Source organism: Acinonyx jubatus, chromosome D4 (assembly GCF_027475565.1).
Source record: "Acinonyx jubatus isolate Ajub_Pintada_27869175 chromosome D4, VMU_Ajub_asm_v1.0, whole genome shotgun sequence".
In the NCBI taxonomy this organism is placed as follows: domain Eukaryota; kingdom Metazoa; phylum Chordata; class Mammalia; order Carnivora; family Felidae; genus Acinonyx; species Acinonyx jubatus.
The window spans coordinates 92,883,241-92,904,520 of record NC_069391.1 but is presented as its reverse complement, the minus strand read 5'-3'; the positions used below and the strand labels follow the sequence as shown (position 1 = coordinate 92,904,520).

Sequence of the window (21,280 nt, the reverse complement as noted above, 5' to 3'; positions counted from 1 at the left end):
GAGCCACCCAGGCGCCCCACAAATATTTTCTTTTAAGCTGTGCTTTTAGAAGAACAGAGTGTTTGGGGCACCTGGGTGGCTCGGTTAGTTAAGCATCCGACTTTGGCTCAGGTCATGATTTCTCGGTTTGTGAGTTTGAGCCCATAGTCCCACTCTGTGTTGACAGCTTTGGGCCTGGACCTGCTTAGGATTCTGTGTCTCCCTCTCTCTCTGCCCCTCCCCTGCTTGTCCTCTCTCTTTCTCTCTCTCTCTCTCTCTCTCTCTCTCTCAAAAATTAACATTAAAAAAATTTTTAGAAGAGCAGAATGTTTAATTTTGATGAAATTTATCAATTTGTTCTTTTATGGATTGGTTTTGGTTTATATCTAAGAAATGCTTGCCTAACTCAATATCACAAGGATTTCCTTCAGTTTTTATAAGCTTTTTAGATTTTACAATTAGTTTTATGACCATTTTGAATTATTTTTTAATATGGTGCAAAGTATGGATGGAAGTTCTCTTTTTGTGTATGGATAACTGTTGCATCATTTGTTGAAAAGACTTTCTTATTCACTAAAGTTGCACTTTAGTCAAAATTCAGTTATCCATATATGTCAGTCTATTCTGTATTCTGTTTTATCTGTAGATCAATACTGCTTAATCTGTATTATTAGAGGTATATATTAATACTTGAAACAAGTACTGTTAGGCTTCCACACTTGTTCTCTTTTAAAATTGTTTGTCTGTTCTGTGTCCTTTGCATTTTAGAATTCTGGAATCAGATTTTCAATTTTTACAAACAAAAAAACCCTGCTTATATTTTCATTGGGATTGTGTTGATTCTGAAAATGAGTTTAGGAAGAATTGAAAACATTGAATCTTCTCATTCATGAAAGAGGTATCCTTCCGTTTATTTTAGATCTTTAAAATTTCTCACCTGTGTTTTGGAGTTTTCAGTGTATAGGCCTTTCACATCATTTGTCAGAGTATACCCCGTTTCAAATTTTTTGATGCTGTTGTACAATAGTGTAAATATTAAATATGTAAATTCTTAAAAATTCAAATTCATAATTGTTGCCAATATATAGAAACACAGTGGATTCAAGAAATTCTTAACATTGCAATATAATACGTATATCATAAAATTGACCATTTCAACCATTTTTAATTGTGCAGCTTAGTAGTGTTAAATGTATTTACGTTATTGTGAAACCAATCTCTAGAACTTTTTCAGTTTGTAAAACGAAACCTCTATATCCATTAAGTAGCATTTACCCTGTCCCTCATTCCCTAATAACCATCTTTCTGCTTTCAGTTTCTATAAGTCTGACTACTCTAGATACCTCATATAAGTGGAATCATACACTGTATTTTTGTGACATTGAGCATAATGACCTCAATGTTGTTGTTGTTGACACATGTCGAAACATGTTGTCTTCAGGATTGCTGAAGGCATGTGTGGTATGTCTTGGAATTTCCTTCAAGATGGAATAATACTCTGTTTTATGTATATGCCACATTTTGTTTCTCCATTTATCTGTTGAGTATCTCATTGCTTCTGTTTTTTTGGCTATTGTGAATAATGCTTCTGTGAACATGATTGTACAAATATTTCTTTAAGACCCTGCTTTCAAATCTTTTGTATATCTATCCAGAAGTGGAGTTATTAAATCATTGGGTAATTCCATTTTTAAGTTTTGAGGCACTGCCATGCTGTTTCCCATCGTAGTTGCACCATTTTAAGTTCCCACCAGAAGTCCTTTGCTCAATTTTAAATTGGACTGTTATTTTGAGTTGTAGAGGTTCTTGATATATTCTGAATATTACTTTCTTTTCAGATACATGCATTACAAATATCTTCTCCATAGGTTGCCTTTTCACTCTGTTGATTGTATCCTTTGATGTGTGGAAGTTTTAAATTTTGGTAACATTCAATTTGATCTGTTTTTACTTTTGTTGCCTTTGTCTTTTGGTGTCATATTCAAGATCTCGTCAAATCCAACGTTACAAAGCTTTTCCCCTATGTTGTTTTGTGAGAGTTTTATGTCATACACTTAGGGTCTTGGTTCATTTTAAACGTTTGTGGTTTTGACAAAGCCCAATATCTACTTTTTTCTTTTGTTGCTTGTTACTGTTGCTGCTTTGGAGTCATGTCTAAGAATCCATGATTAAATCCAAGATTTACCTCTGTGTTTTCTTCCTAGTTTTGTGGTTTTAGCTTAGATCATTTATCTGGTTTGGGTTCTCTATATGGTGTGAGGTAGAGTTTCAGATTCATTCTTTATATGTGGAAATTCAGTGGTCTCAGCACCATTTGTTGAAGAAACTGTGCTTTTGTTTTGAGTGGATTTGGCACTCCTGCCAAAAATCAGCAGGATATAGATGTATCAGTTTATTTATGGAAACCCAATTCTAGTCAGTTTGTGTATATGACAGCCTCTTTCTCTCTACTGCTTCCATGTTGGGAGTCACTCACTGATGTTTACTGTGTACTGTGGTCTGTGAGTTGGAGAGCATGTTTGGGACCAATGGGAGTAGTTTTCACCCTTATCTTTTTCCAATTGAAGGCAGATGACCTGATTGATAAAAGTCAGGTGCTCTTGCTAGTCTCATCTTTTCAGGTCATGTTGAGAAAGCAAGTGAGGGGGTTGATGGAGATTGGTTTTTTTGTCCAGGCACATACTAGCCCAGCCAGACTCCTTAGTGTGGGAACAGAGGTGGGTGGGTAAGTAACAGGCTGCACTTTGCCTGAGGAACTGCCTACATTTGGCTCCTGTCACCTCTTACTCAGGTTGCTGCAGTCCAGGCTACCTGTCATGTATGTGCTGATTCTGTTTATGAGAACTGTAGGCTAAGAAAGGTAGTGTAAGCAGTACAGTGGTTAGTAGCATACACTCTGGAGATATGTGATCCTCTGGATGGAATACCAGCTTAGGCACTTAGTAACTCTATGACTTGGGCAAGTTACATGAATTCTCTGCATCTGAATTTTGTCATCTATAAAATGGGGATGATGGTAGTTTTTATCTTGAAGACTACAGTGCAGAAAAAATGGTAGCATCTGTAATGTGCTTTGATCAGGTCTTGGCATGGTGTCTGTTGCTGCTTCTCCTGCTATTGTAGACTAATTTTTGCCTAGGTATAGCTTAGATCTTTTTTTTAATGTTTTATTTATTTTTTGAGAGAGAGATTGACAGAGTGTGAGCAGGGGAGGGGCAGAGAGAGAGAAAGAGAGAGAGGAAGACACAGAATCTGAAGCAGGCTCCAGACTCTGAGCTGTCAGCACAAAGCCTGACGCGGAGCTCGAATCCACGAACCGGGAGATCATGACCTGAGCTGAAGTCAGGTGCTCAACCGACTGAGCCATCCAGGTGCCCCAGCTTAGATCTTTTGTAATGACTGTCTCTGAGCTGTGTCCCTGAGCTGTGTCCTTGTTCTTTATAGTGTTCATTTCCATTTAAAAATTTATATTTCATTAAACGGGTACAGGATAGTATCTATTGATACCATTGTTCCCAACATCTAGCAGACATACTAGAGCTCATCATATACATGCTGAGTGAATTAACCACTTGGATTTGAATATTTTCATTCTTAGATAAGGTTGATAGAGATAGGAATATTTACAAAAGTAGTCTTTGGCATCTTGGTTTGCTTTAAGTTGGGTGGTGGTTGGTAAATTATAGAGTTTGAAGACTTAAAAGCAGTTATCTTACAAATATTTAATCAATGCTTTGTCCAACCCCGTAGTGATTGCATGTATTCAACTATTTAATTTAGTGCTGAGAAAATTTTCATAATTTTTGTGGAAAAGTTATTTCATCTAAAGAAGCCGTAAAATTGTTTTTCCTACTGGCATTTCAGTATTAGGAGGAAGAAAAACAAAGCCTTTAGGTGTAATCATTTATTTGTTTTAAAACTTTTTATGTACTTCATCTTTGTGTTTATATTTAAAAAGATTTTTGATAAAGAATTTATTTTTGATGGAGCATTTTACTAACCAGATAAATACAAAGGATATAGGCAAGAAGTAGTAAACTTCTAAGTTATTAAAATACTCAGAGCTTAGAGTGAAATATACTTCTCATATGTCTTCAGCATTACTGCAGAGATTACTATGAATCTTATGGCCGTACATCCCAACTATGGAGTACTAGTTTTCAATTAAAATATATTTTAAAATAATTTTTCTGCTTAGAAGTACAATAGAGCCAACAGTTTACAGTTATAGTTCTTAGTTCCTCAGCTCATCCGTAAAAATCAAGATCGAAATATTTCATTTTTAATAGGTTAACATTGTACATGGTGTAATGATAACTTGATGGTAAGTGGTTTATTATTGCACATGATAGGTAGTACAGAGATTGTGTGCTTATTTTAGCAGTTTAATATCACCAAAGACATGGTGGGCTCGTTACATTCATATGCTCTGCTCTTCCCAGGGTGATAGTTTGGGGTCATAAGATTGACCATGTGTGGTCTCAGGATGGCTATGATGCTAAGTACCACATGCTTACACAACAGTGCCCTCAAACTGGAAACAGTAATGTTTTGATATATGTCCCTAGAAGAATGAAGGAAAGTCCATAAACCCTCCCCGTGTTTCCTCTCATACCTCATTGGCCATAATTGGTCCATGTAGTTCGTTCCTATCTTTAGTCATTGAATGATCCTGGTCAGGTTGACTAGTCAAGATTCAACTTCTGGACCTGAAGAATTCTCAAGGCTGCAGTCTCAGGAGGTGACTAGTCTGTTTATGCACACGGTTGCTGAAACATGAACACAGTTGGGAATTTGTTAGCAAATATGTCTTGGTGGTGTAGGAAGTCAACTTCTAACGTCATAAAAGCCAGTTATCTGCTGAGTTCAGGGTGCATTTAGAGAATTACTATTGAGATCCTTGCCTTTGAGAGGTGTTGTGTAGTACAGGAGAGAGACTAGTCATATGTGGAAAAGAAGCTACAGGAATTTGGTAGGGAAGCACCTGCCTCTGTTCAGGGTGGTCAAGGAATGTCAGCAGCTTCTCAGATATTATATGGGGTTACTGATACTTATGATCTCCCCTTTGTGTTCTAGTTATTCACTTTGGGGTCAGCAAACTTTTTCTGTTAAGAACCTGATGGTAAATATTTTAGGCTTTTCTGCCATATAGTCTGTTGCAGCTACTCAGTGCTGTCAGTGTAGCACAAAAGCAGCCTTGGACATACGTAAATGAATGAACATTGCTAAATTTCAGTAAAACATATTACATATTACAAAAACTGGTGATCAATTTAGGCTGTGGGCTGTAGTTTCCCAACCCCTGCTCAAATATTTCCCCTATTCTTTCCACCTTCAGGATGTTTTTGGTATTCTTGCCCATTAATTTTTTGAAACTTTATTTTAGAATAGTTTAGACTTACAGAAAAAAGGTTGTATAGAGAGGTTTCATATACCTCACATCCATTTCCTTCTGTTATTAGCATCTTATATTAGTATGGTATATTTGTTAAAACTGATGAACCAATGTCCATACCTTACCATCATCTAAAGTCCATACTTATTCACATTTTCCTGGTTTTTACTAAATGGCCTTTTTCTGTTTCAGTATTTCATTACATTTAGTTTTCATGTCTCTGTAAGTTCTTCTGGGCTATGATAGTTTCTCAGACTTTCCTTGTTTTTGATGACTTTCACAATTTTCATGAGTCCTGGTTATTTTGCAGAATGTCCCTCAAGTGGGATTCATCTGATGTTTCCTCATGATTAGGGTGGGATTACGGGTTTAGAGGAGGAAAGCCCACAGAAGTGAAGTGCCATTTTCATAACATATCAAGGGTACACGTCACTGTTGACATTAACATTTTGTCTGAGGTAGTGTTTGTCACCTTTCTCTAGAAAGATACTCTTCTTTCCCTCTTTCTATGCTGTACTCTTCAGAAGAAAGTACATGCGGCCCACATTTAAGAAATGGGAGTTTTGCCTCACTTCCTTGAAGGCAAAACTTTGAAGGAATTTCTTGCATTTGGAATTCCTCTGCACAGATTTGTCTTTTCTCCCCCACTTGTTTACTATGTCATCTTATTAGTATAGATTTGTAGATATGCATTTTATAATACATATATTTTATAACTTTATTAGCTATATATTTTCATATATAATGAAATATATATTTTATTATATTAGCTATAATCCAGTACTGTTTTGTTGCCTCATATTGCCACAGCTTTGGCCATTGGGAGCTCTTTGACATATCCCTATGTTTTTGGCGTTTCATTGGGGTGTTTTGTTTTTTGTTTTTAGCAGTATATTCTGGTACTACAAGATTTGCCAGATTTCTCTTGTATTTTTCCTGCCTTAGTCCTAGAATCAGCCATTTCTCTAAGGAGCTCTGGCTCCTTTTGTTGGAAAATTGTATTTGAAACCAAGATCAGGGCACCAGAACTTACTGCTCTTGGGCTGCTGGGATGTCATTACTTTTAGGTTCTCTCAGGTGACAGAGCAAGGAAAATATACATGTGTATATTAGCCTGTGTATACATGTTATCTATAAATAGTTCTGTATATGGTCATCTGTATCTATGTAAAATTAAAATGAGTTCATAGTGCTATCTCCAACTCTAATCTGTTATCACAGGGATCATTCTAGCTTTTTCCCTTGTTGATAATCTTCTGCTCCAGCAGTGAAAAAAGTAACTCCTACCATTTGCCATCCATTTACTTAATTGTTCAATTCCAGTACACTGATTTCAGAATGGTTATCTGTACCCTTGTGGGAACACATTTATCAATTAATACAGTGCTTAAATGTGGTACCTTTTGCCTTTTGGTCTTATAGACCCTACTCATCCCTAATGTTACTTAGATCACTAACTGTTGCCCCCACCCTCTTCAGTGAAGTTGATTCATGCATTTCTAATACAGTTACCTTTATCACACTCTGCAGTCCATGCTGAGATTCTCTGACCTCCTAAACATTTTTTAAAAAATCAACATGTACCAGGGTTCAAAGTCTGTGGGTTTTGACAAACACATAGTGCTGTTGTCTACCATTACAGTATTAAACAAACATGAGTTTCACTGCCTGTGCTTCACCTGTTTAACCTTACCCCTCCACCCCTATCAACCACTCATCTGTTTACCTCTCCAGTTTTACCTAAATGGAATCATACACTATATAGCCTTCCAGACTTTCTTCTTTTCACTTAGTAATATGCATTTAAAATCTATCATCCAACAATTGCATTGTTTTAATTTGCATTTTTAAATGACATATGTTGAGCATCTTTTCGTATACTTATTTGCCATTTCTGTATCATTTTTGGTTAGGTGTCTGTTAAGATCTGCCCCTCCCCCCGCCCCGTTTTATAATTAGGAGATTTACTAACTCGTTTAGCAAGAAATCTGATGGAAAGACAGTTTCAGGATTGGTTCATTTAGCACTTAAGCAGCATAATCAAGGACCCAGGTACTTGGTGATTTCAGTGTATTGACTTGTCTGGCTCTCATGGTCTCAAGGTATTTGTCAGGGTTCCAGGCTGCACACACAGCCAAGAGGCAGAGTCAGCCTCTTTCTGCATCTTTGTCTCTCTTTTTTTTTTTACCATTGCATTTTTATTGAGATATATTCACATAAAATTCACTGTATTCAAGTGTACGATCCAGGTATTTTTAGTATATTCACAAGGTTGTGCAGCCATTACCACTGTCAGAATATTTTCATCTCCCCAGAATGAAATCCTGTACCCATTAGCAGTCATTCTTATCTTCCTCTACCTTCTGGCCCTGGTGACCACTAATCTGCTCTCTGTTCCAGTGGAATGTCTATTCTGGGCATTTCACATAAATGGAATAATACTATATGTTGTTGCCTTTGGTGCCTGGCTTCTCTGATTGAACATAAAGTTTTCCACGTTATCCATGTTGTAGCATAAATTTATACTTTATTCCTTTTTATAGCTGATTAATATTGCATTGTATGGATATACCACTTTTTGATTATCCATTCATCACTTGGTAGACATCTGGGTTGTTCCTACATTTGGTTACTATGAATAATGTTGCTGTGAACATTTGTTTACAGGTTTCTGTATACATATATTTTCAGTTGTCTTGGGTATTGGAGTACAATTGCTAGGTTATATGGTAACTCTGTTTAACATCTTGAGGAAATGCCAAACTATTTTCCATAGTGGGGTACCATTTTATATTCCCAACAGTTGTGTATGAGGGTTCCTATTTAAATCCTCACCAGTACTTGTTAATATTTTTTTATTACATCCATTCTAGTGGGTCTGAAGTGGTATGTCACTATGGTTTTGATATGCATTTCCCTAGTGGTTAAGGATGTTGAACATCTTTTCATGTGTTTATTGACCAGTTCTTTATTTTCTTCAGAGAAATGTTTATACAGGTCCTTTGCCCATTTTTAAATTGTGTTACTTGTCATTTTATAGGTGAATTGAAAGAGTTCTTGATTCAAGTCCCTGATCAGATACGAGTTTGTAAATACTTTCATCCACTCTGTGGCTTGTCTTTTCATTCTTTCAGCAGTGTCTTTCACAGAGCACAAGTTTTTAGTTTTAATGGAGTCCAGCGTGCCAAGTTTTTCTTGCATGGATGGTGTGGTTAGTGCTGTATATACAAACTCATGATGAAACTAAGGGACCTTACTTTTAGGTCTGTGATCTATTTTGAGTTCCTTTTTTTTTTTTTTAATTGTAAAATACACATAACATAAAATTCACCATTTTAGTCATTTTTAAGTGTGTAGTTCAGTGGTATTTGTATATTAACATTGTTGGACAACCAGTACCATTGTCCATCTCCAGAGCTTTTCATCATTGAAACTGAACTCTGTACCCATTAAAAAATAACTCATCATTTCCCTCTCCCCACCTAGTCCCTGGCAACCACCATTGTACTTTCTTTCTCTCTAAATCTCATATAACAGAATCATACAGTATTTGTCCTTGTACGACTGGCTTATTTCACTTAGCGTAATGCTGTCAACATTTAGCTGTGTTGTAGCAGTTGTCAGAATTCCCTTTTCAGGGCTGTATAATAATCCATCACCTTTTGGCTATTGTGAATATTTGGAATTGTGAATAACGGGTGTACAGATATCTCCTTGAGACCCTGCTTTCATTTCTTTTGGGTATATAGCCAGAAGTGAATTACTGGATATTTGGTAATTGTATTTTTAATTTTTTTTAGGAACTCCCATAGTGTTTTCACATTGGCTATACCATTTTACATTGCCACAAAAGTGCACAAGTTTACATCCTTGCCAACACTTGTTATTTTCAGGTTTTTAATTTTTTTTCTTTTTAATCGTAGCCATCCTATTGAGCACAAGATAATATCTCAGTATTGTTTAGCTTTGCATTTCCCTAATGATAAGTGATATGGAGCATCTTTTCATGTAATTTTTTGTCCTTTGCAGATTTTTAAATCAGTTTGTTTTTTTGGTACTTGAACTTTAGGAGTTTATACGTATGTGCGTGCATGCTTCTGTGTGTATAATAATTCCTTACCAGATAGGTGATTTGCAAATATTTTCTTGCATTCTGTGGGTTGCCTCTTCACTCTGTTGATGATGCCCTTTGATGCCCAAAAGTTTTTCTTTTTGATCAAGTCAGATTATCTATTTTTTCTTTTGTTGCCTGTTTGTTTTTGGGGTTTTTTTGGTGTCATGTTCAGAAAATCATTGTCCGGTCCATTGTCATGAGGCTTTCCTCCTGTGTTATCTTCTAAGAGTTTTATAGTTGGTAGCTTTTATGTTTAGGGCTTTGATTCATTTTGAATTAATTCTTTGTACATGAAGTGAGGTAAAAGGTCCAGCTTCATTATTTTGCATGTGAATATCCAGTGTTCCCAGGACCCTGCGTCGAAGGAACTATTCTTTTTCCACTGAATGGTCTTAGCACTCTTGTTGCAAATCATTTGGCCATTATACAAGTGTTTACTTCTGGACTCTATTATTATATCCCATTGGTCTTTGTTTTTATGCCAGTACTGCCCTGGTTTTTTTTTTTAACATTTATTCATTCATATTTTAGAGAGTGAGAGAGTGTGAGTAGGGAAAGGAGCCAAGGGGGAAAGAGAATTTTAAGCATGGAACCTGATGTGGGGCTTGATCCCACGACCCTGGGATCATGACCTAAGCTGAAATCAAGAGTTGGGTGCTTGGGGCGCCCTGGGTGGCTCAGTTGGTTGAGCATCTGACTTCAACTCAGGTCATGATCTTGTGGTTCATGGGTTCACCCCTGCATGCTGACAGCTTAGAGCCTGGAGCCTGCTTCTGATTCTCTTTCTCCCTCTCTGCCCCTTCCCTGCCTGTGCTTGTTCGCTATCTCTCTCTCTCTCTCTCTCTCTCTCTCCCTCTCTCTCTCTCCCTCTCTCTCTCTCCCTCCCTCTCTCTCTCTCTCTCTCTCTCTCTCTCTCTCTCGTAAATAAACAAAATTAAAAAAAAGAAAAAAGAATTGGGTGCTCAACTGAGCCATTTGGGTGCCTGAATGCCATACTGTTTTGATTAGCTTTGTAGTGTGCTTTGAAAGCAGGAAATGTGAGTACTGCAGTTTTTTGGGGTTTTTTTAATGTTTATTTGAGGGAGAGAGAGAGAGTGAGTGAGCAGGGGAGCAGCAGAGAGAGAGGGCGGGGAGAGAATCCCAAGCAGGCTCTGTGCTGCCAGTGCAGAGCCTGACATGGGGCTCAATCCTATGAACTGAGAGATCATGACCTGACCTGAAATAGTCAGACGCTTAACCAGCTGAGCCACCCAGGTGCCCCAGTTTTGTTTTTGTTTTTGTTTTGTTTTTGTTTTTTAAACTGTTTTGACTTGTCAGGGTCACTTGAGATTTCATATGAATTTTTTTTTCAAGTTTTTATTTACATTCTAGCTTAAAAACAAAGTACAAAATTGGTTTCAGGAGTAGAATCCAGTATTCATCACTTACATACAGTACCCAGGGGTCATCATAACAATGCCCTCCTAATACCCATTACTTATCTAGCCCATCCCCCACCCACCTTCTTCCATATAAATTTTAGAATGGATTTTTTATTTTTGCAAAAAAGGTCATGGCACTTAAGTAGGAATGACACTTAATCCATAGATCATTTAGGGCAGTTTCGACATCTAGACAACGTTGAATTTCCTGATTCTTGAACATAGAAGGTCTTTCCATTTATTTTTGCCTTCTTAATTCTTATCTGCAGTGTTTTGTAGTTTTCAGTGTTAAAGTTTTTTGCCTACTTGGTTCATTTTTCCTGAGAACTTATTCTTTTTGATGCTGTTGTAAAAAGAATTGGGTTTGTTTTTTGAGAAAGAGAGCAGGCGAGCATATGCAAGCAGGGGAGGGCAGAGGAAGAGGAAGAATCTCAAGAAGGCTCCATGCCAAGTGCAGCGCCCAATGTGGGGCTCAGTTTCACCACCGTGAGATCATGATCACAATTGTGAGATCATGACCTGAGCTGAAATAGAGTCAGATGCTTAACCCACTGAGCCACCCAGGCATCCCAAAAGAGTAGTTTTGTAATTTTCATTGTTAGTGTATACAAATGCAACTGATTTTTGCACGTTGAATTTTTTGTCCTGCAATTTTGCTGAATTCACTTATTAGCTCTAAAGTGTTTTTGTGGAACCTTTAGGGTTTTCTATATGTAAGATGATGGCATCTGCAAACAAATGATTTTACTTTTTCTTTTCCAGTTTGGATTTTTTCTTTCCTTATGTAATTACTCTGGCTAGAACTCCCAATACTATGTTAAATAAAAGTGTTAAAAGCAGGCATTTTTTTCTTGTTCCTGATCTTAAAGGAAAAGTTTTTTCAGCCTTTCACTACTGACTGTGATGTTAGGTGTAGATTTTTCATATGTGCCATTTATTATATTGAGGTAATTTCCTTCTATCCTTAAGATTTTTTTTAATCATGAAAAGCTATTAATTTTGTCAAGTGCTTTTTCTGCATCAGTGGAGATGATCGTGTATCCCCCAACCTCCTTCTTTTCAAAGTGGTGTGTCCTGCTGATTGATTTTCATTGTGAACTGTTCTTATATTCCAGGAATAAATCTTACTTGGCCTTGGTGTTAGATCCCCTTTAACAAGCTGCTGAATTTAGTTTGCTACTACACTAAAACCTTGGTTTGTAAGCATAATTCGTTCCAGAAACATGCTTATAATTCAAAGCACATGTATATCAAAGTGAATTTCCCCATTAGAAATAATGGGAATGCAGATAATTCGTTCCACAACCCAAAAATATTCATATAAAAATGGTTACAATGCTGTAATATAATACAGAATAATAAAGTATAAAATATAAAGAAAAATAAATTCATCTGCACTTACCTTTGAAGACCTTAGTAGCTGGTGTGAGGGAGACAAGAGAGGAGGGTTATTGTGTAGAACGACTTTCATTATCACTAACGGAATCACTGCTATCCACTGGCTCATTGGAATCTTTTTCCGCATGAAGGCCATTTTATACACTCGCACAGATGTTGATGACAGTACAGTATTAATAAACTCTTGTCCTGTATTTATTGTAACTGGCAATAAGGCAGCAGAGGAAAGGGTCTATATCTGCAGGCAGCCTGACCTAGAATGAAGCAAAGCATTTCTAAGCTCACTCTCGTAATGGAAAAGCAAAGAACTATCGATAGGTGCTTTGAAGTGGCAAAAAAATACACCAGTGCCAGTTTGGGCACCTTCCAACGTTCTGAAAAATCACTGATCTCTGCCAAACACCACGGCCTGAGATGGAGCATGAGCATCTGAGCATGGGAGACACTCCCCCACAATCCTGCAGAGAGAGAGAGAGAGAAACAGACACACACACACACACACACACACACACACACAGAGGAGAACTATTGGCTCAGTTGTGATCATGTGATGTTCGGTGTTATATACTTGTATTGCAAGACATCATTCCTTTATCAAGTTAAAATTTATTAGAAGTGTTAGCTTGTCTTGTGGAACACTTGCAGAGCAAGTTACTCACAATCCAAGGTTTTACTGTATTTTGTTAAGGATTTTTGCATCAAAAGCATAAGGAAAATTAATCTGCAGTTGCCTTTTCTTGTAGTGTCTTTTTCTTTGGTACAGGTAAATGCTTCATTCATAGACTGTGTTAGGAAGTGTTCCCTCCTCTTCATTTTTGAGAAGACTTCCTGAGTGAATGATGTTAATTCTTCTTTAAATGTTTGGTAGAATTTACCAATGAAGCCATGGGGTCCAGGGCTTTTCTTTGGCAGAAGGTTTTTGATCACTTATTGAATACTAGTTCTGGATATGTTCAGATGTTCTATTTCTTCATGACTTAGTCTTGGTAGATTGTGTATTCTAGGAATTTGTCCATTTCATCTAGTTTATCCAGTCTATTGGCTTATAGTTGCCCGTAGTACTCTTTCACTAATATAACCTCTTTTTCACTAAAGATTTGTTAATTTTCTTTTTAATGTTTTTTTTTTTTAATCTTTATTTATTTTTGAGAGAGAGATAGAAACAGAGCACGAGTGGGGGAGGAACAGAGAGTGACAGAGACACAGAATCCGAAGCAGGCTCCAGGCTCCGAGCTATCAGCATAGAGCCCAACACGGGGCTGGAACTCAGAAACCGCGAGTTCATGACCTGAGCCGAAGTTGGAAGCTTAACCAACTGAGCTGCCCAGATGCCCCAAGATTTGTTAATTTTTTGATAGTTTCATAAATTGACTTTTATTGATTTTTGACATGTTTTGCTCTTCTACTCAGTATTGCATTTATTTCCGCTCTAACCCTTTATTTTTTCTTTTTTCTTGCTTTTCTAGTTCCTTACAGTGAAAAGTTAAGTTACTGATTTCAGATATATATATGTATTTTTTTTAAATAATCGGGCATTTACGGCCATAAACTTCCCTCTAAGCATTGCTTCATCTGCATTCAGCAAACTTTGATATATTTTCATTTTTGTTCATATGAAAGTTTTGTGACTTATGATTTCTTATTTGACCTATGGTTTATTTAGGTGTATGTTAATATCCACATATTTGCCAATTTTCTAAATTTCTTTATGTTACTAATTTCTAGTTTCATTACATTGTAGTCAAGATAACATAGTTTGTATGATTTCAGTCTTTTGAGTTTATTTAGACTTGTTTTATGGTATTTCTCTGTACACATGAGAAGAATGTACTGCTCTAGTTGGGTAGAGTTCTCAATAAATGTTAGGTCTAGTTAGTGTGGTGTTGCTAAAATTTTTACTTCATTGTTGATCTTCTAATTGTTCTATCCTTGTTAGAAGTAGGTATGGAAATCTCCAGTTATTACTGTTGAATTGTCTGTGCCTTTTAGTTTTTAAGGGTATGGGTGCCAGCAGGTAAGGGAGAATGAATGATTTAATGTTATATAATATAAATATCTTTGGTATTTTCTATAAAGAAGTCCTATATATCAATATGAAAAATTACATTCTCTAATGAAAAGTATGCAAAATGAACAATTTGTAGACAAAGAAATACAACTTTCTAAGAACCATAGGGAAGAAGTAGTATTTCACTTGTAATCAGGGAAATACAAAATAAAATGATATAACCATTAGAATATCTAATTAGCAAATATTTAAAAAAACTTTTTTTTAATGTTTTTATTTATTTTTGAGACAGAGAAAGACAGAGCATGAGCAAGGGAGGGGCAGAGAGAAAGGGAGACACAGAATCTGAAGCAGGCTCCAGGCTTTGAGCTGTCAGCACAGAGCCCAACGCGGGACTTGAACTCATGGAGTGTGAGATCATGACCTGAGCTGAACCAACTGAGACGTTCAACCAACTGAGCCACCACCTAGGCACCCCTCTAATTAGCAAATATTTAAAAATTACTTGTAGTCTTAGGATATGGGGAGACAGGTATTCTCAAACACTGGTAATGATACAAATCACTTTTTAAAAAGTTTTTTTGACAACCTCTTTGAAGCTTTTTAGTTTCCTTATATTTTGTTATGAATACTACCCCTGTATTCATCATCCTAACCTTAACAGTTAAAAACACACAAGGCCAAGCTTATTTCACCTGCATTTTCTATAAACTTGTCCTTACATATCAGCTAAATTGAATCCAAGCTTTCTGTTTGTTTTATTTCATTTTGGGAAGAATACTTTATATGTGGTTTGTTTCTTGTGTAACACATCACGCAGCAAATAACTCTCTTTGTGATGTTGTAATGATGAGGTTTTAGGTATTGTCAGCTTAATCATTCTCTTATAAAATGCCTTATCAGCTTTTAACCTAATTGTTTTAACAGGCATTAATGCTTGTTATCTAGTTGACTATTTCAGTGAGGCTTAGAAAGTGGCAGGATTTTAAATTAATCATTCCTTTGTCCGTTATTAAAATTCTTAAAAAAGAAGAGCTTTTCCTAGTCAAATATTTGGTTATTCTAAGATACACAAAAAGCAGAAGGAATGCGTCCCTTTTTTCCCCCCCTCCTCCTTTACCAGTTTTCAGAATGATGGCTTGGTTTTCTGGCATCCTCCAAAGATGAATGGACTTGTAAATTTGAACATGTATGATCTGTTTCAGTCAATGATAGATATTCCTTTTACTCAGTCTTTGCCCAGTGGGAGTTCCTTCAGGTTGGTGCCTGAATCCTTTTGATATGACTGTAGTCTTTAGTAACATCTTTGCTTTTGGCAAGATATGTTCCAGAATCAGTGATATTTTTTTGCCACAAACCTGGTGTCAGCTGTTTGTCTAACAAGTCCTGTTTTCTTTTAGTGGGAACTGATAGTTGAAGACCACAATCCTGGGCCTAGGGAGTGTTCATTCCTATTGGGTTGCTCATTTTTTCTGTCTTCAGTGGCCAGAACTAGAAAATCCTAACTTTTTCATTAAGGTAATGTGTATCATAATGTATGTTGTTTTCTTAAAACCAAATTTCAAGTTTCAGGTTTTTACTTCTCTGATTTGATACTTGTATCTTTCTTTTATGGTGATAATCTTGGTTCCTATTGACCGTAGCATTGTGACTTATTCACTGTATTCCACCGTTTACATTTGAAAGTTTCAGAAGGTGAAAACAATTCATCACTACCAGCATGATTACTTTTTACTCTTAGAATATAACTTCTAAAGGTGCTCATTCAGATTCTGTGTTTTAAAATAACCAAACCACAACTTGACATATAGGTAGGATGACATATTTAATTCAGATTTAATTTTGTTTTACAGTTAGCTAAAGCATTACCTGGTTCCAAAGTTAAACATGAAACAATGTATGAAATCTAACTTCATCCTGTGGCTTTCACTCCCTTTTCTCCTTCCTGTATGTAACTGCATGAATGCTTATTTTTCTTAACATCTTGTGTTTTGTTTAATATAAGCAAATAAATGTGTGTGATAGGTATTCATATTCTTTGATCCTCTCTGGCAAAAAAAAAAAAAAAAAAAAAGTGCCTATAAATTACATACTATTCTGTACTTGCTTTTGTTTTGTTTTATTTTGTTTTACTTAGCATATCCTAGGCATTGCTCCAAAGTAGTATGTAGAGATATTTTTGCCACAGTACAATACTCTAGTGTGTGGATTTAAAGTAGTCTGTTTTGCCAGTACTGAATGAACAGTCTCCCACCGCCCCCCACCCCCTTGCTTTTTGGTTATGATAGTGCTTCCATAGCCTAGTGCATGTGACACTTCATATTTTTGCCATATTGTCTTTGTGGCATTGTTTCTTCAGAGGATAAATATGTAAGTAATTTGGCTAGATATTGTGACATTGTACTATTTCTGATCCCCATTAGCAGTGTAAAATCATATTCTCAAATTTCTGAAATTCTGTGATTCTGATAAGAATTACATCTGAGTATAGCTTGATTTTTGCATTTTTCTTACTATGAATGAAGTTGTTGAAGGGCTGTTTGATACTATTTCTATGAGCTGTTCATATCTCTTGCCTGTTTTTTGTTGGGTTGTTCGTCTTGATTTTTTTTTTTTTAATGTTTATTTATTATTGAGAGAGAGAGACAGAGCATGAGCATGGGAGGGGCAGAGAGAGGGGGAGACACAGAATCTGAAGCAGACTCCAGGCTCTGAGCTGTCAGCACAGAGCCCAGTGCGGGGCTCAAACTCACAAACCGCGAGATCATGACCTGAGCCGAAGTTGGACACTTTACTGACTGAGCCACCCAAGTGCCCCATCTTGATTTTTTTTTAAGAAACATTTTATATGTTGAAGAAATCAATTGATGAGCTGCAATAGTAAATTGAAATCTTTTCACCCACAGCTTTTTAATTACACTTGGTTCTTACTGATTATAAATTAAAATGTGTGTAACTTTGGCCCTCCAGTTCCACTCATAGGAATTTATCCCGGAATGCTACATTGTTGTATATATAAAAGGATATTGTCTCAACAGTTTCATTCCTAGGTATATAGCGAAGGAAATTAGAAACATGTTCGTACAAAAAATTGTACCTCAACATTTTTAGCAGCATTATTCATAATAGCCAAACTTAGAAACGACCTAAGTGTCTGTTAACTGATGAATAAACAGGTAGCAATATGTCCATATAATGCAATATTATTCAGCCATAAAATTGAATGATGAACATGGATGATTCCTGAAAACATGCTAAATAGAGGAAGCAAGGCACAATAGGCTACATGTTCTATGATTCCATTTATGAATTCCATTTATTTTTTATTCCAAAACAGGCAAATCTGTAGAGACAAAAAGTATTAGTCCTTGCCAGGAAATGGGGCGAGGAGACAATGGGGAATTACTACTAATAGATATGGGGTTTCTTTTTGGGGTAATGAAAAATCACCTAATTATCGAATTTCAGAATAAGATAGTGGTGATAATTTTACAACCTTGTGAATATAACAAAAAAATGCTGAATTGTACAGTTGAAAACAGTGATTTTAATGGGACGTGAACTATAGCCCAATAAAAAGTTAAAAATGCTTATTATCAGTCTAATGAGAGCATTAAACAAATTCAAATTGAAGGACATTCTACAAAATAACTTGTAAAGAGGATAGCAGTAGTCCTCAACAGTGCCAAGAATACGAAAGTAAAAAATAAAAGCCTTACTCACTATCTCAGATTGGAAGAGCACAAGGAAACATGAGAACGAATTGCAGTGTGAAATCCAGGATTAGATCCTAAATCAGGAAAAATAAAACGTTAGTGGGAAAAAGGGTGACATTCAAATAACGTATGTAAATTAGCTACAGTAGTATAGCAATGTTAACTTCTAGGTTCGGATAATTGTACCATAGTTATAGAAGACATTAACATTTGGAAAAGTTGGGTGAAGGGTATACCAGAACTTTGTACTGTTTTTTCAGCCTTTTGATAGGTTTTAAATTATTTAAAAATAAAAATAATTAATTGCAACAACATTAAAAAAGTGGAAACTCTCGGGGCACCTGGGTGCAGAGCCTCCTTACGATAACTCTCTCCCTCTCTCCCTCCCTTCCTTAAAAAAAAGTGGAAACTTCATAGATAAGCATCAGTAGTGGAATGGTTAAAATGATGGGTACATTCAGGCAGTAGAATACTGTGTAGCTGTTATAAAGAATGAGGATTTGGATGCAGTGACATGGAGAGAAACAAAGGTAAAAAAGGTAACCTGTATATTCTGTTACCAGTTATGTAAAAGTATGTTTTTACTCATGAATATACATGTAAATAAATATATGACAGATTTCTAACATTGTGAATACCTATGGAGAATAGAACATGTATATTCCCTTATTGTAAGGTTTTACAACATTCATATGTCAGTGTAACTAACAGTTGTAATTTCTTAAAAAAAAAGTATGTTCCATTAAAAAAAGATGCCAAAAGACCACATTAGGTGGAAGAGAAATGCTAAGTCCAAGTGTGTAGTTCTTTCAGTACTGGCTTCCATGAGTTTGATATTTTGTTTCTTTGTATTTAAGCGCATTGCTAACTTTTAGGGATATGTATGTAGTGATTTATTCGTTGGTTTCTGTGTCCCATTTTGAATGAAATCCCAGGGAATACTTGTTTTGCAGTGTTTTGTTTTGATGACTAGTTACAAACTTCTCTGTAGCCAGAGTGACTTTAAACCTCTAGTTACCTCTCTTTAGGAGAGAATTACAGTAGGCTTAATGAACAGAACTGAGTCTCAAGCAATACAATGTTAACTCCTCAAGTTAAAAAATATGTATATTCATTGCTTACTGGTTCCTGTGACCGGTCTTTTAAACAGAATGCTGGGGACCATGCCTTTTATTCACTTATAGGCTAACTTCAGTATGCTAGGCAAATCATCACTACCATAAAAAAGGAACCCACTGAGGTTTGCATCCTGGAGCAAGGACTTACTGGCTCAATTTTAGAGGGATTTCCGTTTATTGATTTTCACAGTTATGGGTGGACTGAGGGATGAGATTGGATAGCTACAAAAGGGATCCCAAGAAAGTCTTAAGAGTTTAAAACCTAATCATGAGGTCAAGGGGGGTGCTGAATCAGTTAATGATCACTACATAAGAAACTAACCCCAAATTTAGTGGCTTTAAAACCACAACCATTAATGACAATTCTTTGGATTAGGTCATCTTGGGCTTCTTCACTGGATTTGCTTGGAGTGACTCCCGCTTCGTAGTCACCTGCAGGCTTGATGGGTTTGAGTGAACTAAGATTGCCTTTCTCCTATGTCGACCAGGTGGTGATGCTGTTCACCAGTTGGTCTAGGTGGCTCAGTAGAGAGGGCTTCAGACACTTTCATCCTCCTGTGCCTAGAAGGCAATTCCATGTGGTCTTGGAGGCCTCGGTTCAGAAGTCCATGTTGTCACTTCACCTGACATCTGTTGGTTAGAGCAAGTCATTAAGCCAGCCCAGACCCAGGGAAGTGAAGAAATAGACTACCTTTTGATGGCGGAGGCAGCACAGTCACATTGCAAAAAATGATGTGTCCAGGGATGAGAGGAATTTGCAGCTCACTTTTTGCTGAGGTATATACCTATTTCCACAGGTATAATAGGATGACATAAGTGTGGTACCAAGAAAGATTTGGAAAAGGCAGGGAAGAGAAGTCAAGATAGGGTTAAGAGGCCATTGCAGTCATTTGCGGGAAAGATGGTAATACCAGTGTATAAAGACATCACCATATGCTCGTCATCTAAACATGTCCGTGTTCCATACTGATGTATAAAGGGGCAATAAAGAGAGTAGACATTGAACTGATCCAGGGAGACTGCACTAGATCAGGCTCAACTGGATACAGGCAGTTAAGTTTTGTCAAAATCTTTCTGATTCGCTCATACAATTTAAGGAAGAAACTTCTGATACGTTTTTCATCAGCATACTGACCACCAAGAGCTTAGGAAGAATTGGAAGGAAGGCAGATTTATTTTTGTCACCTTCTTATATCCAGTTGCCCACACTTAGTTCCCACCATACCAAGGCCTGCCTGTTACCCTCCCTTTCTCTGATGTATCACTGGTATTGACTAAGGGATGAATGATAGTTCAATTAATTTATGTAGAAGTGAGAATAAGAAAGTGTTGGCATTTTAGAAGAGGTGTTTGTTAAACAATTTCTAATTGATATATCTAAACATACAATATATAAACAAAAAGGTAGGTTGTCTGTTTTTTTGCAAGTTGTTAAAATAGCATAATATCCTGAAGATACAGCACACAGATTAAGGTGTATATCTGTCTTTATGTTTAGTCAGCATTGCAGCCACATGGATCTCTATCCCAGTGGTCTCCACAAATAGATCTCCATTGCTTGTGAAATCACCAAACCACAGAAACTGCAAACAAGAAACAGGGTTGCCTTCCTATGTTTCTTAGGAAACAGTTTCCACTGTTTTCAGAGTTTTTTGAGATTCTTGTATGTGTGATGCTTAATGATTAAAATGAATGATTCAAAAGGAATGTTTGGGCTATCTGTTGACAGACTCACCCACTGGAAGCAATTGCTTTGTAGTGTTGGGTGGTGACTGTCAGAATTTTCACCCAAATAATTAGAAATTATTGGGAAATACCGTCTAATTTACTTCTTTAAAATTTATTTTTGCCACCAGTTCCACATTTTTTCTATAAATTTTAAAACAGAGTCCAAACATACTCACGTTTCACAAACATACACATTAGTATGTATCTCTAAGAAAGAAAGATCTTTTAAAAACATGCCTTACTTCAATACTATCATTACAAGGAGTATAATTCTTTATTGTCAGCTAATAGTCTGTTTTCGAATTTCCATGATTGTCTCAGAATTGTCTTTTTTCCAGCTAGTTTGAGTCAAAACCCAAAGCCCCACATATTGCTTTTGGTTAATATTTCTGAAATTTCTTTC

At 36.4% G+C, this 21,280-nt stretch overlaps 1 protein-coding gene and 1 long non-coding RNA gene across 3 annotated transcripts in view; one reads left to right on the top strand and one right to left on the bottom strand.

The window, feature by feature from the left end:
* MFSD14B (major facilitator superfamily domain containing 14B) overlaps positions 1 to 21,280 on the top strand; it is a 72,720-nt gene that overhangs the window by 3,868 nt on the left and 47,572 nt on the right. The window lies entirely within an intron of this gene.
* On the bottom strand, positions 3,127 to 20,260 carry LOC113594310 (uncharacterized). The gene is made up of 3 exons (XR_003414674.2): positions 19,472 to 20,260; positions 18,039 to 18,105; positions 3,127 to 4,748 (listed from the first exon to the last, which is right to left on the bottom strand). It is a non-coding gene; the product is annotated as an uncharacterized LOC113594310 (long non-coding RNA).